Raw genomic sequence first — 25,117 nt, forward strand, 5'->3', positions numbered from 1 at the left:
GGGAAATGTTTGAAGACCAAAGAAATGGTCAACAGTGTCAAAGGCTGACCAATACTCAAATGAAATGAAGATTGAAAAACATCCAATGGATTTAGTAACAAGGAGTGCATTGATCTTGGTCAGACAAGTTTCAGTGACACGTGACTAAGACAAGTTAGAAAAATCTCAATAAACCTACTAAAAGTTAAGAGAAAAGAAGGTAAAAATTTAAGCCATGAAATCATCAAGTTTATAAAATACAGATATCAGATTTTATAATTTCTTTCAATTGTTGCTGCATAATAATCCATCTCAAAACTTAATGATTTAAGACAGCAAACTATTTGATTATTGCTCAGGATTCTGTGGGTTGATTTGCTTCAGCTGCACATTCTGCTTCCTGGATGTTGGCTGGGACTGTAGCCATCTTGTACAGGGTCAGCAAACTTTCCTGTCAAGGGCCAAACAGTAAATATTTCAGGCTTTGCAGGCTGTAAAGTTTCTGTCATGACTATCTAACACTGCCACGCTAGTGAGCAAACAGCCACAGATGATAATATATAAATGAACATACATGGCTGTGTTCCAATAAAACTTTATTTATAAACTCAGATGGTAGGCCACATTTGACTGAAAGCCATAATTTTCTCACTCTAGATTTTGGACGCAACTAGGTAGTACATTTAAGATGGCTCACTCCTAGAGTAACTTGGTATTCTTCTATGTTCATAAATCCCTTCCACCATATTCTACGGGCTAAAGTGAGTCCCAAGGCCTGCTCAGATTCAAGGAAGAGGGCTATTCAAGGGTGTAAATACCAGGAGGCATGGTTCACTGGAGGCTATCAAATGTAAGACTACCACATAATTTTAAGAGTTTTGCTTATTAAAACTATGTTCCAGGGGTGCCTGGTTGGCTAAGTCAGTAGAGCATGCATCTCAGGGTCATGAGGTTAAGCCCCATGTTGGACATGGTGCCTACTTTAAAATAAAATAAAATAAAATTTAAAAATAAAATAAAATTCTTCCATAAAAAATAAAATAAAATAATAAAATAAAACTATGTTCTATTCCACATTCTGTTTAGAGACCCTTACCTAGGGAAAAGATTGAGTGACTTACAAAGTCATCCTTTCTCTCCAACAGTGATCCTTTCAGGAGTTGTTTTTGTATCATCAATTGAAAGAGTGTATGATTTGTTATTTTAAGACAGCCTGAGAAATTAGTTCCTTCCCATTAGCCTGAGAAAACTCTAGTCTTCTTGTACCCACCCTTGGAAATACTCTTTCAATGCACTGTACTTAAGCTGTAAGGCATCCAACCCATTAAACTTAGATTATAAGCATGATAGAAAAGGAGTTATTAGCAGTAAGATTAAAGCATTCATACTTAACAACCTGAAGATCTATCAGAGTGATGTTATTTTGCACAAGTAAGGGAATTATAATCTATATGTAGTATATTTATTCATTTGCTCATCAATGTTTAAAGTACTTACTGAACACACTAATGGTGAGGCCATGTGCCAGGCTGTGGTGTATATAGCCATCTGTTTGTCTTTAATGTAGACTGTAACCCCTTATGTGATCATGACCCTATAGAAAAAACACTGCATGAGATCAAATATTTTCATTGAGCTGAGAAAAAAGTGGAGGGATTATCATTAAAGTATTGAATAGAAAGAAAATGAGTATATATACATATTTTAGGTTGACATTCCAATGAACCCCTATAGTTTAATTTATCCAGAGTATTTTAACCAAATACTATCTTTTACTGAAAAGAACGTAATACCAGAACATATGAAAAGAACTGATTCTATCCTTAAAAAGCATGACAGAAAGTACTAAATGTGCTATCAGGGATATGTGGTAATATGCCAGGGCTACATGATGTCACCAGATAAATATAGCACACCTCATTCATATTAATTTTAATTTATTATTTTCAGAGTAAAAAGTTTAAACTTAGAAGTACTTTAAAACATAATTGTGATCTCAATACAATAAAACTACAACATATTTTGGGGTGCCTGCGTGGCTCAGTTGATTAAGTGTCTGCCTTCGGCTCAGGTCATGATCCCAGGGTCCTGCCTCAAGTCCCACATCAGGCTCCCTCCTCAATGGAAAGTCTGCTTTTCCCTCTGCCCCTCCCCCTGTTCATGTTCTCACACACACACTCTCTTTCTCAAGTAAATAAGTAAAATTGTCAAAAAACAAAACAAAACAAAAACAGGATGCCTGGGTGGCTCAGTGGGTTAAGCCACTACCTTCAGTTCAGGTTGTTCTCTCAGGGTCCTGGGATCAAGCCCTGCACTGGGCTCTCTGCTCAGTGGGGAGCCTGTTTCCCCGCTCTCTCTGCCTGCCTCTCTACCTACTTGTGATCTCTATCTCTCTCTGTGAAATAAACAAATAAAAATCTTAAACAACAACAACAACAATATATTTTAAAGGCCTTCAGAGGTGAAAATGAAAACACTCTGCTACACAACACTTAGGTGAAAGTGGAAGCAAAAACCACAAAAGCAGGATTGCCAAAAAATTGTAATAATGACAGCATTATATATAAGAAGTTATGAGATGCATCAGAGCAGTGGTCAGAGGAAAATTCATAGTCTTAAATACTTATATAAACAATAAAAGATGGAAAACAAGTGAACAAAACTCCAACTCATAACAGCTAGAAAACCAACAACCAAGTCAACCAAAAGAAAGTGTAAGGAAAGAAGTCATGCATATTATTTAGGATTAAAAACTCCAGAAAAACAATATAACTACTTGGTAAATGAAAATAACGGTTCCTTGAAATGAAGGAAAATGCTAGCTAACCTAATCAAAAAGACAAAAAAGCACAAATACATTAAAAAAAATGAAAAGTTTTAAAGTGAAGGAAAATTTTTAAATCACGAAGAGACTATGCTCACAATCCTTCACAAATAAAATTGAAAATTTAGATGAAATGGATAACTTCCTCGAAATAAAATTTTACAAAACTGACCTCAGTAGGGAGAGAATTCTCAAGCAAATTTCCAAAGAAGTATTAAAGACTATTTCAGAGAACTACCCCATAAAAAAACCATCACACTCAGATGGTTTCACAGGGGATTTCTACCAAAATTTCGCATTTGAATAATCCCAATGCTATATGAATTATTCCAGAGCACAGAAAATAGAAACTTCTAAAAAAAAATAAACTTCTAAATTTTTTATAAAGTTTAACATTTATACTTAAACCTAATAAATATAGCTAACACCAAAAACCTAAAAATCAGTCTCACTTATGAATATTGATGCAAAAAACCCCCACAAAACACCTCATTTAAAAATACTTCACGATCAAGTGGATTTATTTCAGGAATGCAAAAATGGTTTGATGTTTGGAAATCCTTTAACATAATTCACCATATTAGTATAAGAAGAAAAGTTATATGATTGTTTCTATAAATGCCACAAAAGCTTTTGAGAAAATTCAAAATTCATTCCAATATACAATAAAATAGGAAGACAGATATTTCTTTAAAAGATAAAATATACTAAAGACCAAAAGCCAGCTTTTTATTTAGTTGGAAACACTAGAGATGTTATCACTACAGTAAGGTATAATATTGCAAGGATGCCAACTATCTCTACCACTATTTAATTCATTATTGGAGGTATCAGCCAATGTAATTAGACTGGTAGAAGCAACTTGACGTATAAGAATTGGAAAAGCAGAAATAAAATGACCTATATTTGCAGATGGTCTAATATCAATTAGACCTGCAAAACCCAAGAGGCTTAAAGATAAAACTTAAACAATAAAATAATTCAATGATATAGCAGGATATAAAACTAACTCACAGAACTCAATAGCTTCATACACACAAATAATAACCAGTTAGAATTTTTTTTAAAAACCCAACAATTAGAAGGGGTAATGAATACAAAAGCCTCACTGACAATAGTAATGACAACAAAGATAAAATACTTAGCTATTAATAAGAAATGTATAAAAGTTATAGGAGGAAATCCTTAAAATACACCTGAAAGATGTAAAAGTATATTTTATGGAAAGACATCCCTCTTTTGGAAAGTATGACCCATCATAAAAATGTCATTTATCCCTAAATTATAAATGTAATTCATCCAATAAAATTACCAGTGAGTTTTTGTTTCTGGAGCTAGACAAGTTACTTTTATATTTCACATGTATTTTAAAATATTAAGCACGTGAGGAAGCAAGATGGCAGAGGAGTAGGAAACTGAAATATAATTAGGTCCCAGGACTTCAGCTAGATCTTTATCAAACCATTCTGAACACCTACAAACTCAACAGGAGATAGAAGAGAAGAAAAGCAGCAATTCTAGGAACAAAAAATTGACCACTTTCTGGAAGGCAGGATGTGCAGAGAAGTGGATCTTAAGCAAGATAGACTGCTTGGGGAGGGGCCAACTCCCAGCAAGTGGTGGAACTGCTGAGCACAAAATTCGAACTTTAAAAAGTCTGCTCCACTGAGGGACATTGCTCCAAAGGCTAAACAGGGGTGGAGCCCATGACAGGACAGTGTAGTCTCAGGATCCGTGGTGTCACAGAAAGACTAGGGGTGTGTAAGTGTGGCAGAGCCACCAGGTATCAGAGTGGGGAAGCTGACTGCAGAGATGGAGCTGAAGAGGGATCTCTCAGCTCAGGGCTACCTTAAACTGTAATCCAAGGCACAGGGCCACTGCTCTTTGGGCAGGGAACCCAAGGTGGCAGATTCAGAGAGATCCCTCTCTTTCCTCCTCCAGGGGGTGTGACCCGGGAGTGTAGGGCAGAAATCTGCTGGGTTCGGAGACTCCAAACAGGGCCATGCGACAGAGATAGAAACACTCAGTCACAGGCCAGGTGAGCATGGAGTGCGGCAGGAGACCAGGGATTGACTGCCTGTCTCCGAGGGTACACTGGGGAGTGGGGCCCTGAGCTCTCAACTCCTCCAGGCTGGAGACTGGGAGGCTGCCATTTTAATTCTTGTCCCCCAAAGCTGTATGGAAAGCATTCAGGGAACAAGAGCTCTCAAGAGTGAACCTGAGCAGATTACTTAGACTGTCCCCTGGCAAGGACGGTGCAATTCTGCCTCAGATAAAGACATTTGAGAATCACAGCACCAGGCCCCTCCCCCAGATCAGCAAGAACATCCAGCAAAGACCAAGTTCTTTGATCAATGAGAACTGTGGAACTCCAGAGCTAGAGGAAAGCAACACATAGAATTCATGGCTTTTTTCCCATGCTCCTTTATTCTTGCAAAGTTAATTTTTTATTTTATTTTATTTTTTTTTCTTACTCCATTTTTTAACTTGTTCTCATTCTTCTTTTAAGATTTTTAAACTATTTTATCTTATTAATACCTTTTAAAAATATTTTTAAATTCTCATTGTTATACTCATATTTTATCCCTTCATTGTATTTAAGCTTACTTTTAGTACACATATAGGTTTTTTTTTCTTTAAAATTTTGGGATACAATTTCTCCTAATAGATCAAAATATTTTCTAAATCTAGCACATGGCTTTGTTCTAGTCTCCAGCCTGATCACATTCTCTCATCTTTTTTTTTTTTTTTCAATGAACTAATCTTATCAATTCCTTTTTTAGAATCTTTTTAAATTTTCATCTTAACAGTCATATTCCATCTCTTCATTGTGTTTACCCATATATATATATATATATATATATATATATATATATATAAGTTTTTCCTTCATTAAAATTTTGGGAGGTAGAGTCTTCTAAGAGATCAGAATACACCCATAATCAAGCTGGTGCCTCTGTTCTATTCACCAGATATATATATATATATATATATATATATATATATATATATATATAATTTTTTTTCACCCTTTCTTCTCCCTCTTGTTTCAGGTCTCTCCTGCTTTGGTTAGCATATATTTTTCTGGGGTCTTTGCCACCCATTTAATATATTGTTCTCTCATTCATCTATTCTTATCTAGATAAAATGACAAGATGCAAAAACTCACCATAAAAAAAAAAAAAAACAAACAAACAAGAGGCAGTACTGACAGCTAGGGACCTAATCAATACAGACATTGGAAATATGTCAGAATTAGAGTTCAGAATGATGATTGTCAAGGTGCTGGCTGGGCTAGAAAAGGGCATGAAAGCTATTAGAGAATCCCTTCCTGGAGAAATAAAAGAACTAAAATCTAACCAAGTTGAAATTTAAAAATCTCTTAATGAGATGCAATAAAAATGGAGGTTCTTGGGGTGCCTGGGTGGCTCAGTGGGTTAAAGTCTCTGCCTTCAGCTCGGGTCATGATCCCTGGGTCCTGGGATCGAGCCCCACATCCAGCTTTCTTCACAGTGGGGAGCCTGCTTTATCCTCCCTCTCTCTCTGTCTCTCTCTCTCTGCCTGCCTCTCTGCCTACTTGTGATCTCGGTCTGTCAAATAAATAATTTTTTAAAAAATGTTTTTAAAAAATGGAGCTCTTACTGCTAGGATAAATGAGGCAGAAAAGAGAATTAGTGATACAGAAGACTAAATTATGGAGAATAAAGAAGCTGAGCAAAAGAAAGACAAACAACTACTGGACCACAAGGGGAGAATTTGAGAGATAAGTGATACCATAAGGTGAAACAATATTAGAATAATTGAGATCCCAGAAAAATAAGAAAGAGAGAGGGGGCAGAAGGTATATTGGAGCAAATTATAGTAGGGAATTTCCCTAATATAGCAAAGGGAACAAGCATCAAAATCCAAGAGGCACAGAGAATCCCCCTCAAAATCAATAAAAATAGGACCACACTCCATCATCTAAAAGTAAAACTTACAAGTTCTTAGTAACAAAGAGAAAATCCTGAAAGCAGCTCAGGACAAGAAGTCAGTAATATACAATGGGAGAAATATTAGAATGGCAGCAGACCTATCCACAGAGACCTGGCAGGCCAGAAAGAACTGGCATGATATATTCAGAGCACTAAACAAGAAAAATGTGCAGCCAAGAATACTATATCCAGCTAGGCTATCATTGAAAATAGAAGCAGAGATAAAAAGTTTCCAGGACAAACAAAAATTAAAAGAATTTGTAAACACCAAACAAGCCCTATAGGAAATATTGAAAGGGGTCCTCTAAGTAAAGAGAGAGCCTGAAAGTAGTAGACCAGAAAGGAACAGAGATAATACACAGTAATAGTGACCTTACAGGCAATACAATGGCACTAAATTCATATCTCTCAAGAGTTACCCTGAATGTAAGTGGGATAAATGTCCCCAATCAAAAGACACAGGGTATCAGAATGGATAAAAACCCAAGACCCATCCATATGCTGTCCACAACAAACTCATTTAAGACCCAAAGACATCTCCGGATTTAAAGTGAGGGGTGGAAAACAATTTACCATACTAATGGACATCAAAAGAAAGTGGATCAAAAGAAAGCAATCCTTATAACAGATAGGTTAGATTTTAAGCCAAAGACTATAATAAGAGATGAGGAAAGACACTATATCATACTTAAATGATCTGTACAACAAGAATATCTAACAGTTTTAAATATCTATGCCCCAAACATGGAAGCAGCCAACTACATAAACCAATTAATGACAAAATCAAAGAAACACATCAACAATAATACAATAATAATACTTTAACACCCTGCTCACTGAAATGGACAGATCATCTAAGCAAAACATCAACAAGGAAATAAAGGCCTTAAATGACACACTGGGGCACATGTACATCACACATATATTCAGAACATTCTATCTCAAAGCAACAGAATACACATTCTTCTCTAGTGCAGATGGAACATTCTCCAGAATATATCACATCCTGGGTCACAAATCAGATGTCAACCGGTACCAAAAGACTGGGATCACTCCCTGCATATTTTCAGACCACAATACTCTGAAGCTAGAACTCAATCACAAGAGGAAAATTGGAAAGAACTCAAATACATGGAGGCTAGAGAGCATCCTACTAAAAAATGAATGGGTCAACCAGGAACTTAAGAATTTAAGAATCCATGGAAACAAATGAAAATGAACACAACTGTTCAAAATCTTGGGATGGAGAAGAGGCAGTCTTAAGAGGAAAGTATATAGCAATACAAGCCTTTCTCAGGTCTCAAGTTCACAACCTAACCCTATATCTAAAGGAGCTAGAGAAAGAACAGCAAAAAAAGCCTAAACCCAGAAGGAGAAGAGAAGTAATAAAGATCAGAGCAGAAATCAATGAAATAGAAACCAAAAGAACAGTAGAACAGATCAATGAAACTAGGAGCTGGTTCTTTGAAAGAATTAATAAGATTGATAAACCCCTGGCCAGACTTATCAAAAAGAAGAGAGAAAGGCCCCAATTAATAAAATCATGAATGAAAGAGGAGAGATCACAACCAACACCAAAGAAGTATAAACAATTATAAGCAACTATACGGCAGCAAATTTGACAATATGGAAGAAATAGATGCATTCCTAAAGACGTATAAACTACCAAAACTGAACCAGGAAGAAATAGAAAACCTGAACAAACCCATAACCAGTAAGGAGATTGAAGCAGTCATCAAAAATCTCCCAACAAACAAGAGCCATGGCCAGAGAGCTTCCCAGGGGAATTCTACCAAACATTTAAAGAAGAAATAATACCCCTTCTCTGAAAGTATTCCAAAAATAGAAATGGAGGCAATCTTCCAAACTCATTTTATGAGGCCAGCACTATCTTGATCCAAAAACCAGACAAAGTCCCCATCAAAAAGGAGAATTACAGACCAATATCCTTGATGAACATGGATGCAAAAATTCTCACCAAAATACTAGCCAATAGGATCCAACAGTATATTAAAAGGATTATTCACCATGACCAAGTGGGATTTATTCCAAGGCTGCAAGGTTGGTTTAACAACCACAAATCAATCAATGTGATATAATACATTAATAAAAGAACAATAACCATATGATACTTTCAATAGATGCTGAAAAAGCACTTGACAAAGTACAGCATCCTTTCTTTATTTTTTTAATATGTTATTTATTTATTTGACAGGGAGAAAGATCACAAGTAGGCAGAGAGGAAGGCAGAGAGAGAGGAGGAAGCAGGCTCCCTGCGGAGCAGAGAGCCCAATGCGGGGCTCGATCCCAGAACCATGGGATCATGACCTGAGCTGAAGGCAGAGGCTTTAACCCACTGAGCCAACCAGGTGCCCCTACAGCATCCTTTCTTTTCTTTTTTTTTTTTTTTTTTAAAGATTTTATTTATTTATTTGTCAGAGAGAGAGATTACAAGTAGGCAGAGAGGCAGGCAGAGAGAGAGAGGAGGAAGCAGACTCCCTGCTGAGCAGAGAGCCCGATGCGGGACTCAATCCCAGGACCCTGAGATCATGACCTGAGCCGAAGGCAGCGGCTTAACCCACTGAGCCACCCAGGCACCCCTACAGCATCCTTTCTTGATCAAAACTCTTCAGACTGGAGATAGAGGGTACATACCTCAGTATCACTAAAACCATCTATGAACAACCCACAGTGAATATCATTCTCAATGGGGGAAAACGGAGACCTCTTCCCTAATAAGGTCAGGAACATTGCACGGATGTCCACTATCACCACTGCTATTCAACATAGTTTTAGAAGTCCTAGCCTCAGCAATTAGACAACAAAAAGAAATAAAAGGCATCCAAATAGGCAAGGAAGAAGTCAAACTCTCACTCTTTGCAGATGATATGAGACTTTATGTGGAAAACCCAAAAGACTCCACTACAAATCTACTAGAATTTGTACAGGAATTCAGTAAAGTGTCAGAATATACAATCAATGCACAGAAATCAGTTGCAATTCTATACACCAAAAGCAAGACAGAAGAAAAAGAAAGAGGAGTTGATCCCATCTACAACTGCACCCAAAACCATGAGATATCTAGGAATAAACCTAACCAAAGAGGCAAAGAATCTATACTCAGAAAACTATAAAGTACTCATGAAAGAACTTGAGGAAGACACAAAGAAATGAAAAAAAAAACGTTCCATGCTCATGGATTGGAAGAATATTGTGAAACTCTATGCTACCTAGAGCAATCTACACATTTAATGCAATCCCTATCAAAATACCATCAACTTTTTTCAAAGAAATGGAACAAGTAATCCTAAAATTTACATGGAACCAGAAAAGACCCCAAATGGTCAGAGGAATGTTGAAAAAGAAAGCCAAAGTTGGTGGCATCACAATTGTAGACTTCAAGCTTTATAACAAAGCTGTCATCCTCAAGATGTATGGTACTGGCACAAAACAGACATATTGATTAATGGAACAGAACAGAGATCCCAGAAAAAGACCCTCAACTCTATGGTCAACTAATCTTCAACAAAGCATGAAAGAATGTCCAATGGAAAAAGATAGTCTCTTCACAAATGGTGTTGGGAAAATTGGACAGCCACATGCAGAAGAATGAAACTGGACCATTTCCTTACACCACACACAAAAATAGACTCAAAATGGATGAAGGACCTCAATGGGAGACAGGAATCCATCAAAATCCTTGAGGAGAACACAGGTAGCAACCTCTTCCACCTCAGCCACAGCAACTTCTTCCTAGAAACATCACCAAAGGCAAGGGAAATAAGGGCAAAAATGAACAATCAGGACTTTGTCAAGATCAAAAGCTTTTGCACAGCAAAGGAAACAGTCAACAAAACCAAAAGACAACCAACAGAATGAAAGAAGATATACTCAAACAACATATCAGATTAAGGGCTAGTATCCAAAATCTATAAAGAAATTATCAAGCTCAACATCCAAAGAACAAATAATCCAATCAAGAAATGGGCAGAGGACATGAACAGACATTCTTGCAAAGAAGACACACAGATGGCCAACAGACACATGAAAAGTGCTCCACATCACTCGGCACCAGGAAAATACAAATCAAAACCACAATGAGGGGGCGCCTGGGAGGCTCAGTGGGTTAAGTTTTTGCCTTCAGCTCAGGTCATGATCTCAGGGTCCTGGGATCGAGCCCCGTATCAGGCTCTATGCTTAGCAAGGAGCCTGCTTCTCCCTCTCTCTGCCTGCCTTTCTGCCTACACATGAGCTCTCTCTCTGTCAAATAAATAAATAAAGCCTTAAAAAAAAAAAAAAACCGCAATGAGATACCACCTCACACCAGTAAGAATGGCTCAAATTAATAAGTCAGGAAATGACAGATGTTGGCAAGGATGCAGAGAAAGAAGAACCATCCTACACTGTTGGTGGGAATGCAAGCTGGTGCAGCCACTCTGGAAACAGCATGGAGGTTCCTCAAAAAGTTGAAAATAGAGTTACCCTATGACCCAGCAATCGCAATACTGGGAATTTATCCTAAAGATACAAATGAAGTGATCCGAAGGGGCACATGCACCTGAATGTTTATAGCAGCAATGTCCACAATAGTCAAACTATGGAAAGAATCTAGATGTCCATCAACAGATGAATGAATAAAGAAGATGTGGTATATATGTACAATGGACTACTATGCAGCCATCAAAAGAAATGAAATCTTGCCAGTTTCAATGACATGGATGGAACTAGAAGGTATTGTGCTGAGCGAAATAAGTCAATCAGAGAAAGACAATTATCATACGATCTCTCTGATATGAGGAATCTGAGAGGCAGGGCAGGAGGTTGTTGGGGGTAGGGAAAGAAAAAATGAAACAAGATAGGATTGGGAGGGAGACAAACCATAAGAGACTCTTAATCTCAGGAAACAAACTGAGGGTTGCTGGAGGGTGGGGGGTAGAGACAGGGTGGCTGGGTAATGGACATGGGGAGGGTATGTGCTATGGTGAGTGCTGTGAAATGTGTAAGCCTGATGATTAACAGACATGTACCCCTTTGGCAAATAATACATTATATGTTAATAAAAATAATTTAAAAAAATATATAAAGCACATAAGAATACCTAGAAAAACTGAAAAAGAAAGGCAAGGAGGGTGGACTAGCTCTAGTGAAAATTAAAACATGTTATAAAACCCCTATAATTAAGACCGTATGGTATTAGATCATAAATAGACTGGCAGAAAAGAATAAGAAATCCAGAAATAGACCTCACTCCATAAGGAAATTTAGCATTAGATTATATATTCAGGATAAATTCACAGAAGTGAGATTTATGGAGCAAAGGGTAAATATAGCTATTTAAAAATATTTTAGGGGGACGCCTGGGTGGCTCACTTGGTTAAGCAGCTGCCTTCGGCTCAGGTCATGGTCCCAGCGTCCTGGGATCGAGTCCCGCATCGGGCTCCTTGCTCGGCAGGGAGCCTGCTTCTCCCTGTGCCTCTGCCTGCCATTCTGTCTGCCTGTGCTCGCTTTCTACCCCCTCTCTCTCTGATAAATAAAATCTTAAAAAAATATTCTAGGTACTTTTAGATATTTAGATACTTTTAGATATTATTGCCTAATTTACCCTGGTCTCACCAACAGTGTGTGTTATCAAGTTTTCTACTTTTTTAAGATTTTATTTATTTATTAGAGAGAGAGAGAGTGAGAGAGAGAGCACAAACTAGGAGGGAGGCAGATGGAGAGTGACAGGCAGACTCCCCACCGATCAGAGGGGGGGCTCTGTCCCAGGACCCTGGGATTATGACTTGAGCTGAAGGCAGATGCTTAACCAACTGAGCCACCCAAGTGCCCACGTTTTCTATTTTTGGCATTTCAGTAAGTGAATGTAGCCTCTCAGTGCAGTTTTAATTTGCATTCTCTTATTATGAGTGAAATTTCATCTTTTCATTTAAGAGCTATTTTTCAAATTTTTTAAAATGTTATTTTAAATTCAATTAATTAACATTTGATGTATTATTAGTTTCAGAGGTTAGAGTTCAGTAATTCATCAGTTAGTTGCATATCACACCCAGCGCTCATTACATCACATGCCCTCCTTAATGCACATCACCCAGCTATCTCATCCCTCCGCCTCCCCTATTTCCCATATTTTTATATTTTTCTTTTTAAAGATAATTTAGATACATTAAAATGTACAGATCTTAAGTGTTCAGTTCAATGAATTTTGACAGTTGAATACACCTGTGTAACCACCACTCAGAACAAGATCTAGAACATTTCCATCACCCTAGAAAGTTCCCTTGTGTTTCTTTCAAGTCAGTTCTCTCACTACCTCCAGAAGCAACCCCTTTTTCTGATTTATATCACCATAAATTAGCTTTGCTTGTTCTTGGACTTTATATAAACAAAATATACAATATACACGATATGAGTATCTAATTTTTGTTTGTGTCCGATTCTTTTGCTCAATGTATTTTTTGATTCAGCTGTTAATTCATGTTGAGCATTAGTTCATTCCTCTTTATTACAGAGCAGAATTCCATTCTATGAATATAAAACAGAGTTTGCAAGATTAAACTTTATCTTCTATATGGTATCTCACTGTTAAATAGAATTGCAAATATGGAAAGGTAGAAGAATAGAATGAATCCTGTGGTGTTTAACTGCTACTGTGGTCCACAGAATGACCTCCTAGTTTCTAAAATGTATAGATAGATAGACATAGAAATAGCTCTAGGTATGCGTGGGCATACGTGTGAATGTGCATATATATACATACATGTATTCCTGGGTTCTCTCTACTGATAGAGGGAAGCAGTGTCATTCTAAATACCGACAAAAAAAGAATCAGGGCATCTCGGAGAAATGCCCGTTTCTAGGGCTAAGCAGAGAAAATACAAGGCCATTCTGGACTATCTTCTGACAGACAGTAAGGACACTGTCAAAAACTGATATGCTATCTCAAAAGGACAGTGAATCCACCATGAAGGGACTTTCACTGGCCAAATTTCAGACAATATGAGCATCAGAATGAATAAAAACATGAATGGATTATAACACATGGAATTTTTAAAATCCACCACTCCATACAGCTACTAAAACTAAAAATTAATATTGGGTATAGAGAAAACTTTTTTTAAAAAAATATCTTATTTATTTATTTATTTGAGAGAGAGGAGGAGGAGGGGCAGAGGGAGAGGAGAAGCAAACTGTGCCAGCACAGGGCTCTATCCCATGACCCTGAGATCATGACCTTGAACTGAAATCAAGAGTAGGATGCTGGGGCGCCTGGGTGTCTCAGTGGGTTAAAGCCTCTGCCTCCAGCTCTGGTCATACCCCAGGGTCCTGGGATCGAGCCCTCATCGGGCTCTCTGCTCAGCAGGGAGCCTGCTTCCCCCCCATCTCTACCTGCCTCTGCCTACTTGTAATCTGTCAAATAAATAAATAAAATCTAAAAAAAAAAAAAAAATGAGTAGGATGCTTAACGGAGCCACCCAGCTGCCCCAAGAAAGCTTCTTTTTTTATCAGAATAATACCAACTAATAAGTGTGGGAGAAATAACAGAAATCACCATTTTGCCATCACATAGTAATAGCTGATTTAGACAAAAATCACCATAAGGTGGAAGGTTGCTGGAAAACAGGGTATTCACATGACTGCATGTGAATTACTCATTAATTATACATGGAAATGTACTGTTATAATGATAGACTTGGCAGGTACTGTATTAACCAAGTGATCAAAGAGAACATTGCCAATAATTGCACACACTGATATTGTGTGCCCCTTGAGGGGATGCACTGAGAAGTACATGGTATTCCATCCAAAAATGTTGCATCTCATCATAAGGAAAGACTCAAAGTTCCAAATTAAGGTACATTTTGCCACTGGAGCTTGCGCTCCAAAAATATCAATGGCATGAAAGATAAAAGAGAAGGAGTCTTCATGCTTGACGAGATCCCAGAGGCAGGGGAAACATGCTATAGGACATTACTGAGACACTTGGGGAAATCTGAAAATGAACTATATGTTAGATAATAATATCACACCCATGTTAAACTTCTTGAGTATAATAATCAGCTGTGGTTGTGTAGGAGAATGTGTCCGTTCTGTGAGGGATTAAGTGACATCATATCTGCAACCAACTCTTAACTGGTGAAGAGGGGAAAAGCAAGCATTTTTATTTGTGTGTGTGTCTCTACCTTTCCATATGTACGTGTGCAGGGAGAGAGAATCAAGTGGATGTGGCAAAATATTAACAGGTGTTCATCTGAAGGAAAATGGATGTCGGTTATACTGTTTTCTCAACTTTTCTGCAGGTTTGAAATTTTTGAAAATAAGAATTGGGAGAAGAAACATTACTTTTGCATCACATGGGTATAATACAGTTCACAAACCTCTTTGCATTTGAACCAGGGGACTTACAAAAGTTTCTTAAACTGAGTATACCCGCTTTGAGCATACTAGATGCCAGGAAATAAAAACTCATTATCTCGAGGTTATTTTAAGGTGAAAGGTCCTGCAACAGCGAGGTTTCAGAGCTTTGCCTGCGGGGTAGGCTGCATCCCTCTGGGGCTAGCTGGCTCCCTGGATCTTAGAACAAATCAGGGTCATGGCTGGGAACAGACATGGATTTCAACCCCACAGCCATCCCTTCCAGGCCTTCTGGAACTGCTGGAGGCCTTCTGGAGTCACCGTGCCTTCGAGGAACCCTGCTTCCCACTGCATGTGCTTCCGGTAGCTTGGTGGATCACAGGACTCTGTCCCCTACCCAAAGGTGGATTAGCAATAATACACCCCAGCCCTGGGGCCACAGTGATAGCCCAAGGAAGGGTAGGTGACTGAGCTGGACTAATCAGGCTCCTACCTGATATTTTCTTTGTGAATGTTGGGGAAGAAAATCCCTTACTCTCTTCTGGGATCCTCTGGACAAGACAATATAAGCCTGGTGCTGTCTGTAATCGGCAAGAAAAAGAGTGCAGCCTATTAGGGTCTGGAGCTACTGGTTCTACAGGGAACATGGGAAGGGGTCCACTCAGCTTCGGGCTTCTTCAAGTTACTGCACCCTGTGGTACCAGTCCCCTCAAAGTGATCGTCTGGCTTCTGGGTTACCCGGTCTCGGATACAGGCCACTTCTTATACCACAGACCAATCTCTATATTGTAGACCATGTGGCACCTATGTACATACACGCGCGTAAGCGCGCGCGCACACACACACACACACACACACACACACCGCTTTGCATAATGTCTTCTTATTGCCAAGGCCATGCCCCTTGGAGGTCATTTATTTTTCCTTTTTCTCAGTAAACATGGAAGCCAAGCATGAGAAAGACGTGGAGCACAGCACCGTGGGGCTGGGCATCCCCGCCAGCGCACTGGTTGTCTAAAATCTCCCCGAAAGCCTATAAACACTGTTCACAGAGTCCATTTCTGGAGATTTTGAAGAGAATCTGTATTTTTAATGACAGAGAGCTGGCTGAGGAACACAGAGCTAACTGGAACTAATGGGACGCAGTGTCGTGCTGACAGGAACTCCTGGGGTTTCTCTTCTAGTATTCGTGCCTGCTTTGTGGCTCAAAACAGAGCCCTCAGAGGAAGGACCAAGTTGACTCTCATACGGCACGTTCACATGGGAGACTGGGGCAATCAGGCTGTTTAGGGAACTGCTGCTGTGTGCCTTTTGAGGGAAGGATGGTAAGTGTGTGGGGGGATGCACACATGGGGGTGTGTGCGCTTGCGTGTGTGTGTGGTATGTATTTGGGGGTAGGGCTGGGTGTGTGTTTTGGTGTGTGTATTGTAGAGTCTGTATGTTGTGTGTGTATGGTCTATGTGTTCTGTGAGTATGTGTGGTGCATGTGTGTGTATGTGTGTGTAGTGTGTATTTGGGGGTAGAGCTTTGTATGTGGTTTGGCGTACACATTGTGGAGTCTGTGGCATGTGTGTGGTTATGTATTGTGTTGTATGATTGATGATTGTGTGTGTGGTATGTGTGGTGGATGTTTTGCAGGGTATGTGGTGTGTGTGCATTGTCTGTGTGATGTGGTATGTATGCTATCATTTGGGGGTAGTGCTCTGTGTATGGTTTGGTGTGCATACTATGGTGTGGGGTAGGTGTGTGTCATGTATTGTGTGGTACAAGTCTGTGTGTGGTGTGTTGTATCGGTGTTGTGTGTGTAGTATGTGTGTGGTGGGTGTGGTACTGTGTGTGTGTGTGTGTGTGTGTGTAGTCTTAACCCAGCGCTCTAGGCCTACATATGTTCACCCCAATGTTTCAAAACCATGGTCTCAACGAGGAGAGAACATGGATGAAACCGACTGAAGCTCTAGGTGACCTCGGTCGAATCAGTGTGCCATTTTTGGCAACTTTGCAGATAAAAAGCACACTGAATTGTAGTCATAATAATTGCAGTTTATTGACGTGCCAAGGAACCCAGCTGGTCTTTGTACCTTCTCCCTTCATCCTCTCAAGAACCCCATGAAAAGAGGGCCTTTATCCTTATTTTACAGATGGGGAAATGGAAACTTACAGGCATTAGTATAACTTTTTGTTCTTTCTTTTAAAGAATGTTTAAGTGATCTCTAATAGATACTATCATCAAGGGTACATCAATTAAGTTGTAAGGCTTTCCCTCAACTATCATTTATTTGACAAACATTTATTGAGCCTCTCTTCTGTGCATAGTCCCTGCTAGGTGTTACAGAAAAGACTGAAAAATACCATCAATAGCTCTTCGCCAAGAAGCAACTAATTTACTCTGGAGGTGTAATCATAAAAGGACATTTTTGTGAGCTACTTTCCTCATTTGTCTTACTCCTTTATAGCACTTGTCGAATTATATTTGGACTTATGCCCCCTTCTTAGTCCCTTAGGGGTAAAGAACTCTATTTTATTCACCTTTGTTTCTTGTTTTTCATTTTTTTAAAAGTAGGCTCCATGCCTAGTGTGGTGCCCAACATGGGGCTTGAACTCACAACCCTGAGATCAAGATCTGAGCTGAGATCAAGAGTCAGACGCTTAACTGACTGAGCCATTCAGGCACCCCTATTTCACTTACCTTTTTTTGTATCCCTAGACCACAGTAGGTGCCTAAACAATCTTGGTTGAATAAATAAACTGATAATCTGGGAACTGGAAGGTCTGAATAAACATTGTCACCTCCCCTTATTTGGATGCTGGAAGATTTAGTGCAGCTTACAAATGAACCCAAACCCAGCATAAAAAATAGGTATTATTCAGCAAAGTTTTCAAAATCAAGTATGTTCCATATGCAACCATTCTGAGGCAGTTCTTAACCAACTTCCAAAAAGTCCCCTGAGATGTCAATAAGTATTTCTTTAAACAGCAAAAAGAGTGTCACAAATACATTCGGGAAATGCAGGTTAAACAGGCTTACAGGATTTCTTTCCTGCAGGAGAATAAACCATGCACTGAGTACAAACCAGACAATACAGATGGGGAACTGAAGAATACACTGTATATGGTGAGTCATATTTTCTAAACTGATTTGCCAGTGGATTCTTTGGGGAAGGAATGGGGGAAATTAAAAAAGAAAAGACTGACTCACTAGAGTAAGGCAGGTGAGGCACCTGGGTCCAGCAGGTAAGAAGGCACCCACTTGCACAAAAGCCCTTGGGCAGCCAGGGCTCAGGAGCAAGTGCCTCCTTCAGTTTCATACCCGAGGCACATCGCTTGCCTCAGCCCAGCCCCAGACTGGAAATAACACCTGCTACCACCACTGAAACACGTCTGCCATGAACACAAACTGGGCAAGTCTCTGTGGCCACTCATCAATGGCAGGGTTTAATCAGGGGTCAGCATTCTGAATGAGGATGACAAACGTTTCTGGATCTTCCCCTACACATCTTGTAGAGATTCTGGCTCCCACGTTGGAGTCACGGAGTCTTTTCCTGGCCCAACCTGAGAGCCAGAACCTTCTCTGGACATCTGGCCAAGGGCACTGGCAGCTGGTTGGTGTTCTGAAAGAGCCAGGCTGCCCCTTTGAGCTAATTCAGGGAAAGGAAGTTCTAACGGGACTCATCTGTTCCACATACCAGAAGTCCCACGTTTTTGTTTCTTTCATTCTTGAAAGCAACAGAAAACAGAAAGTCAGTGAAGGATTCCTTAACGACAGTTCCCAAAGGACAATTTGTGGCACTCAATACATTGAATGAATGAGTGAGCGGATGTATGCGTGGAAGAGATGCCAGGGAAAGGATTCCAGAATTAACGGGTAAGAATCAGATAGGAGCCCCTGACCTCTTCTTAGAGTTCCTCTTCTTAACCAGAACTTCTTCTTCTTCTTCTTCTTCTTCTTCTTTTTAAAGATTTATTTATTTATTTGATAGAGAGAAATCACAAGGAGTCAGAGAGGCAGGCAGAGAGAGGAGGAAGCAGGCTCCCTGCTAAGCAGAGAGCCTGATACGGGGCTTGATCCCTGGACCCTGGGATCATGACCTGAGCCGAAGGCAGAGGCTTTAACCCACTGAGCCACCCAGGCATCCCTGAACCAGAACTTCTGCTTAGATCTTTGCTCCTTTCCATTTGTACAGTCTCCATACTGATGTCCCTCCCAGTGGAAAGTCCTATTTAATCTTAGAGCTAATGACTGAAACTGGGTGGGGCAAAAAGCCTAAGCACAAATCATTTGTTCAAGAAAGTGTGTATATTCTACAAAACCACTTTCCTCCCCTCCCCCTTTTTCCTTCCTCCTTTTTCTTTAAATCCATGAAAACAATTGTCTAGAAGGAGCATATGCACAAGTGCACTTAATATACTCCTGAGTTCAGTGTCATCTTAAATCCTGGGCTTTTTTTTTTTTTAAGTAAAAACACTTTCAAATAATTATTGAAAAATAGACACCTTTTTTATACTCAGTCAACATAATACATCATTAGTTTTTGATGCAGTGTTCAATGACGCATTAGTTGTATGTAACACCCACGTCTCATCACATCACGTGCCCTCCTTAATACCCATCCCCCCACTCCCCCATTCCCCACCCCCTCCCTTCTGTTTGTTTCCAGGAGTCCAGAGTCTCAGGGTTTGTCACCCTTTCTGATTTCTTCCCATTCAGTTTTCCCTCCCTTCCCCTATGGTCCTCTGTACTATTCCTTATGTTCCACAAATGAGAGAAACCATACAATATACAACTTTTAAATACCACATTAGAGTGGGGGGGCACCTGGATGGCTCAGTCTATTAAGTGTCTGCCTTCCATTCCCGTGTTGGTCTCTGGGCCCAGGATCCCTGCCTCCAACTACCCGCTCAGTGGGGTTTCTCTCTCTCCCCCTGCCCTTCCCTCCACTCCTGCTCTCTCTCTCTTTCAAATAAATGAATAAGAGGGAGGCCTGGGTGGCTCAGTTGGTTGAGCGGCTGCCTTCGGCTCAGGTCATGATCCCAGCATTCTGGGATCAAGTCCCACATCGGGCTCCTTGCTTGGTGGGGAGCCTGCTTCTCCCTCTGCCTCTGCCTGCCTCTCTGTCTGCCTGTGCTTTCTCTCGCTTCTCTATGACAAATAAATAAATAAAATCTATTAAAAAAACAACAAAAAAACAAATAAATGAATAAGATCTTTATAAATACATACACACATACATACATACCACATTGGTATGGTAACCATACTCATTCAGACGGCATACTGATATATTAGGTAATAAAGTTTCATTTGGTTTTTTATTAATCTACTTAGGCTCTAATACAAATGACTGATAGTAAATAGCTTTACATTATAGTCTAGTTCATGAAAGAATTAAAAAGCAGAAAGGGCTTATTTGCAGAATTAAAATCTTTATTATATTTACTAAATATCTCCATCCTCCCCATGCAATAACTCGGGTTTCCTGAGAGTTGGCACCAGGAGGTTCACATTCTAGGTCCCGACAGCTGAAAGAATCGTGTTTCTCAGGATTTAATCTGAGTGTAAATCGGGTATACATTTGTGTAAATGGGGGCTACCCCTGCATTGTTACAGGAAATGATTGATTTGTCTTGCCTCTCTTAAATTCTCAACTATTCTCATAAATTCTCTTTTCAGTATTTGCATATTATTAGATCAGACCTCTTAAGTAACAATACACATTCTCCCTTGATGACAACACATTTCAACTAGCACTGCAATGTTAGTAAGACACTCAGTACTTTCGATAATCAAGTGGTTGAATCGACAAGGATCCATGCAATGTACCCATCCTTTAAAAGTCACTACACCCACAGGGTGCCTGGGTGGCTCAGTGGGTTAAAGCCTCTGCTTTTGGCTTGGGTCATGATCCCGGGGTCCTGGGATGGAGCCCTGCATCGGGCTCTCTGCTCAGCAGGGAGCCTGCTTCCTCCTCTCTCTCTGCCTACTTGTGATCTCTGTCTGTCAAATAAATAAATAAAATCTTTAAAAAAAAAAAAAAAGTCACTACACCTTACCCTCCAGGCTGCAGACAATGGAGGTTAAAAGGTGTCCGTTTTACATGCTGTTCTTTTATCTTATCATTGCATATTTCTCAGGAACCTTTTCTCTATAACACATAAAGGAAATGCCTTCCTGGGTGAGGAGGAAATGGAATTCTACTCTTGAACACCTGGTGATGTCAGGCAGGGAAAATTATTGAACTTTACCAAAAGGCCAATGAAACAAATATTTTCTACCTCTCAAGGATGTCATCGGCCTAACATCAGAGTTGGAGGCCTCCTTGGGCTCTTGTGCCAAGGCAAAAGATCTTTTGCAACAAATGAGGAGGGAAACATGCCTGTTGGGTAGGTTATAGAGGGAGGCAACAGCTTGGGTTTTAATCATACATGGGCTACTTTGCTGCCTCAGATCTAGTGTGTCACACTGCAACTAAACTCCGAGTGAGAGGGTCAGCTTTTAAGTGGTCACACCTTTGTGCATGGCTGCTGATCCCTAGCTATCTCAGCATGGTGTCTAATTTTTTTTTTAATTTATTTATTTGAGAGAGATAGAGTGAGAGAGAGAATGCAAGAGTTGGGGGGTAGGGGGAGAGGGAGAGGCAGACTCCCCGCTTAGTAAGGAGCCCAATGTGGGGCCTGATCCCCAGGACCGAGAGATTCATGACCTGAGCCCAAGGCAGACGCTTAATGAACTGAGCCACCCAGGTGCCCCGCATGCTGTCTAATAGTTTAAAGATTTGGGTATTACTGCAATAATGAAAACCTGCCTCAGATAACTGATTGGGCTTAACTCATCCCATGCTGGTGATGGCACAGACTATCATCAGTCTTTCTAAATCACCATAAGAGGTTAGGTGTCTTGGTTTCAGAAGGTATCCCTGTAGGCAAAGTGAATTGAAGAAGCTGAATTATCCACACACATTTACAATATTGTAGGTGACTGGGCTTAGCTCACAACAAGTGACAAGGTACCAATAAACACCTCAGCACTGGTATGAACAAAACTGGAGAAAATCAGATAATCCAGCCCTCAGCTACCACTATAATCTCTTCTTGTGTCTCTCACTGTTCAGTCATGACCCTTAAATCACAATAGTCTTGCATGTGATCCTAGAACATGGCAGCCCTTCCCCAGATCAGGGCCTTTGCCTCTGTAGTCCCTTCTAGGGAACACCTTTCTGCTGGCTGGTCTCTGCTGGCTGGCTCCCTCTCATTGCTTGGTCTCAGCTTCAGTGTTCCACTGCCAGAAGGCCCAGTTACCTCCTCATCTCTCACTTTGTCATTTTCCTTCTTGAGTCCTGTTCATTTCCTTTATGGCAGTCATCACAGCAGTCATCATGTTCAGAAACCAACTGACTGTTTATTCATTTGTTTCCCCTTCCTCCAGGAGAACAAGGATCATATTTGCATTTCTGGTCCCAAACACAAGAAGGCACTTGCTATGGACTAAATAATGTCCCCTCCAGATTCATAGGATGAAGCCCTCACCCCCAGCATAACAGTGACTGGAGATGGGGAATTCCAAAGTAACAAGTAATGTTACTTTGGAAGTAACATTAGATAAGATTGTGAGGGGGGTGCCCTCCTGATGGTATTAGTGCCTTTACAAGAAGAAACACCAGAGAGCTTGCTGTCTCCCTCTCTCTGCCCTGTGAGAAGGCAGCTGTCTGCAAGCCAGGAAGAGAGTCCTCACCAGAACCCAATCCATGCTGGCACCCTGATCTCAGACTTCCAGCCTCCAGAACAGTGAGAAAATAAATTCCTGTTGTTTGAGCTGCCCAATCTATGGTATTTTGTTATGGCAGCCCGAGCAGACAAATTCAAGAAAGCTGTGTTGAATGAACAACTATATAATGTCCTATATGTGACCAAGAGTTAACTACATTTTGTAATCTGAATGGTCTTGAATGATTTTTTAAAGTGTCAGTTGGCCAAGGTTTCATACTCTATTTATTAAGAGCTTTATTAAACACAACTTGTCTATTTTTCTTTGCTACTCTTATTACAAATCCCTCTTATTGCTAAACTATTTAAAAAGATACATCCAGGCGGAAGTCCATCCAGGCACAGCTGGCCACCGGAACAGATGTCTCAACTAACCAGGCTTATCTGTCAAACAGCTTTTATTTTATTTAAAAAAATACTGGCCAATTGTTTGGATTGTTCAAAAGTTTCACCCCCCTGTAGACAAAACCGCAGAGCTCTGAACACCTTCATGGAACTGCCTGACTCTTTGTGGAATGAATTTATATAGGCTAATTCTAAAAATTTCCATGACTTTTCTTAGATTCTAAGGGAAGATACTTTAAAAATGGGTCTAATCATTTTTTTCAGACCACTCACAGTTCTTATAAACATTAATTCATATTCCTCAGAATCATTTATTTTTTATACACCAAAATCTAAAACTTAAGATTTCCTTTATTTGGTAACAACAATAACAGAAGCCTATTAGGTTATTCTGGAGACTATCATGCTGGGGAAGGGCAACAGAAGGTGAATGTTACTTTTTATCAGGCAAAAAGTTCATGACTCCCAAACTGTTACCTTGCTGTTGGTCCCCAAAACAATGGACAGTTGGAATACAAAACTATTCCACTCTTAGAACCCAAGGTCAATGTCAGTACCTTTTGCAGAGAAAATTCTAGTTGAACTGCTAATGTCCAAGTTATAACTATGTGACTAAATGCTCAGATATGCTAAGCAACTATTGGCATTCTACTAATAAAAATGAGTAGTACTAACAAATACTGAGTCATTAGTATGTGCCAAGCACTGTGATAGTCTTTTAAACACATTATTTAATTTGATCTTCACAAGGACCCTGTGAGGTAGATACTATTGTTACTCCATCTTACAGATGAGTAAACTGAGGCTATAAATAACTCCCACAAGTCTCTTACCCTCCTTGGTCTTACTGCACCAAAGCACTGATTCTACCTACTAATAATTTCATTCTGCTTTCTTGAATCTATTAATCTTATTTATGATTTCCCATTTCATTAAGTCCTTCCTCTTTGAGAACACTGTCCTAACTGGCTAGTGGTCAGCCTCAACTTTATCTGTGCCATTGAATGGAATGGGGCATTGCTCAGGAAAAGGAATAGGGTACATTACATCTGAAGACATTTGATTTAAGTACTTAAGAGAATAAATTATTTACCTGTTAAAATGCCCTTGTTTGTATACAGAAATCATGGTGATTTTGAATAATCTTGTCTACTCATTAAACAGTTGCCCTAAGGGAACTGAATGCAATAATTAGTTACCTAGTCCAAGTTACTTACATGCTTCAAAGTAATAAAATTGCCATCCATGAGATTTGTAAGCACCATGAGAGCCATCATGAAAATTTCATTCACGTAGTATGTGTCTGGTACATAGAAAACTCTCAGTAAATATTTTTGATGAAATAAATACTGCAATCCCTTAAAATTTCTTTGACTAGGATGTCATCAAAACTTTAGACTACCTCCCTCCACATTTCTTTGAATGAAGTTTTATTAAACTGAATCTTTATAGTCAGCTGGTTTATTACGATTTTTCAGAGCTCTCCATGCTTTCTTCCTAACAAGGCAATCTGGACCATAATCATCTTTTCGAGATTAGTACTGCATTACTAAGTACAGAAAATGAAGGAAATTTTATTTTCTCTTCTATTGGTGCATTGTTAGTCCTGTAAATAATATAGGACCAACAGCTGATATCAGAGCCATGAAATTCCAGTTGGTAAGTCTCTTCTTTGTGAAAACAAATCCATGTGGTTTTGTAACTCATTTGTAACCACTTGATGAATATTCTCTGCAATCCCCACCACTCCATATACAGAGCCAAACTCTTGGCTGGGCTCCTAGAGAGCTACCCTAACCCTCTCCATACATCCTTTCTCCTTCCTTGCAATGCTCCTTACTCTAGCTCCCAGGATGGCAGCTTCCCACCAGCCAACAAACTTACA

The 25,117-nt window shown here is 39.6% G+C and overlaps 1 long non-coding RNA gene across 1 annotated transcript; it reads right to left on the bottom strand.

Moving 5' to 3' along the window:
- Positions 1–206: 206 nt before the first annotated feature.
- LOC131824162 (uncharacterized) lies at positions 207–24,469 on the bottom strand. The gene is made up of 3 exons (XR_009350768.1): positions 24,450–24,469; positions 1,477–1,573; positions 207–430 (listed from the first exon to the last, which is right to left on the bottom strand). It is a non-coding gene; the product is annotated as an uncharacterized LOC131824162 (long non-coding RNA).
- Positions 24,470–25,117: the final 648 nt, after the last annotated feature.

This window comes from Mustela lutreola, chromosome 2, assembly GCF_030435805.1.
Source record: "Mustela lutreola isolate mMusLut2 chromosome 2, mMusLut2.pri, whole genome shotgun sequence".
Lineage (NCBI taxonomy): Eukaryota > Metazoa > Chordata > Mammalia > Carnivora > Mustelidae > Mustela > Mustela lutreola.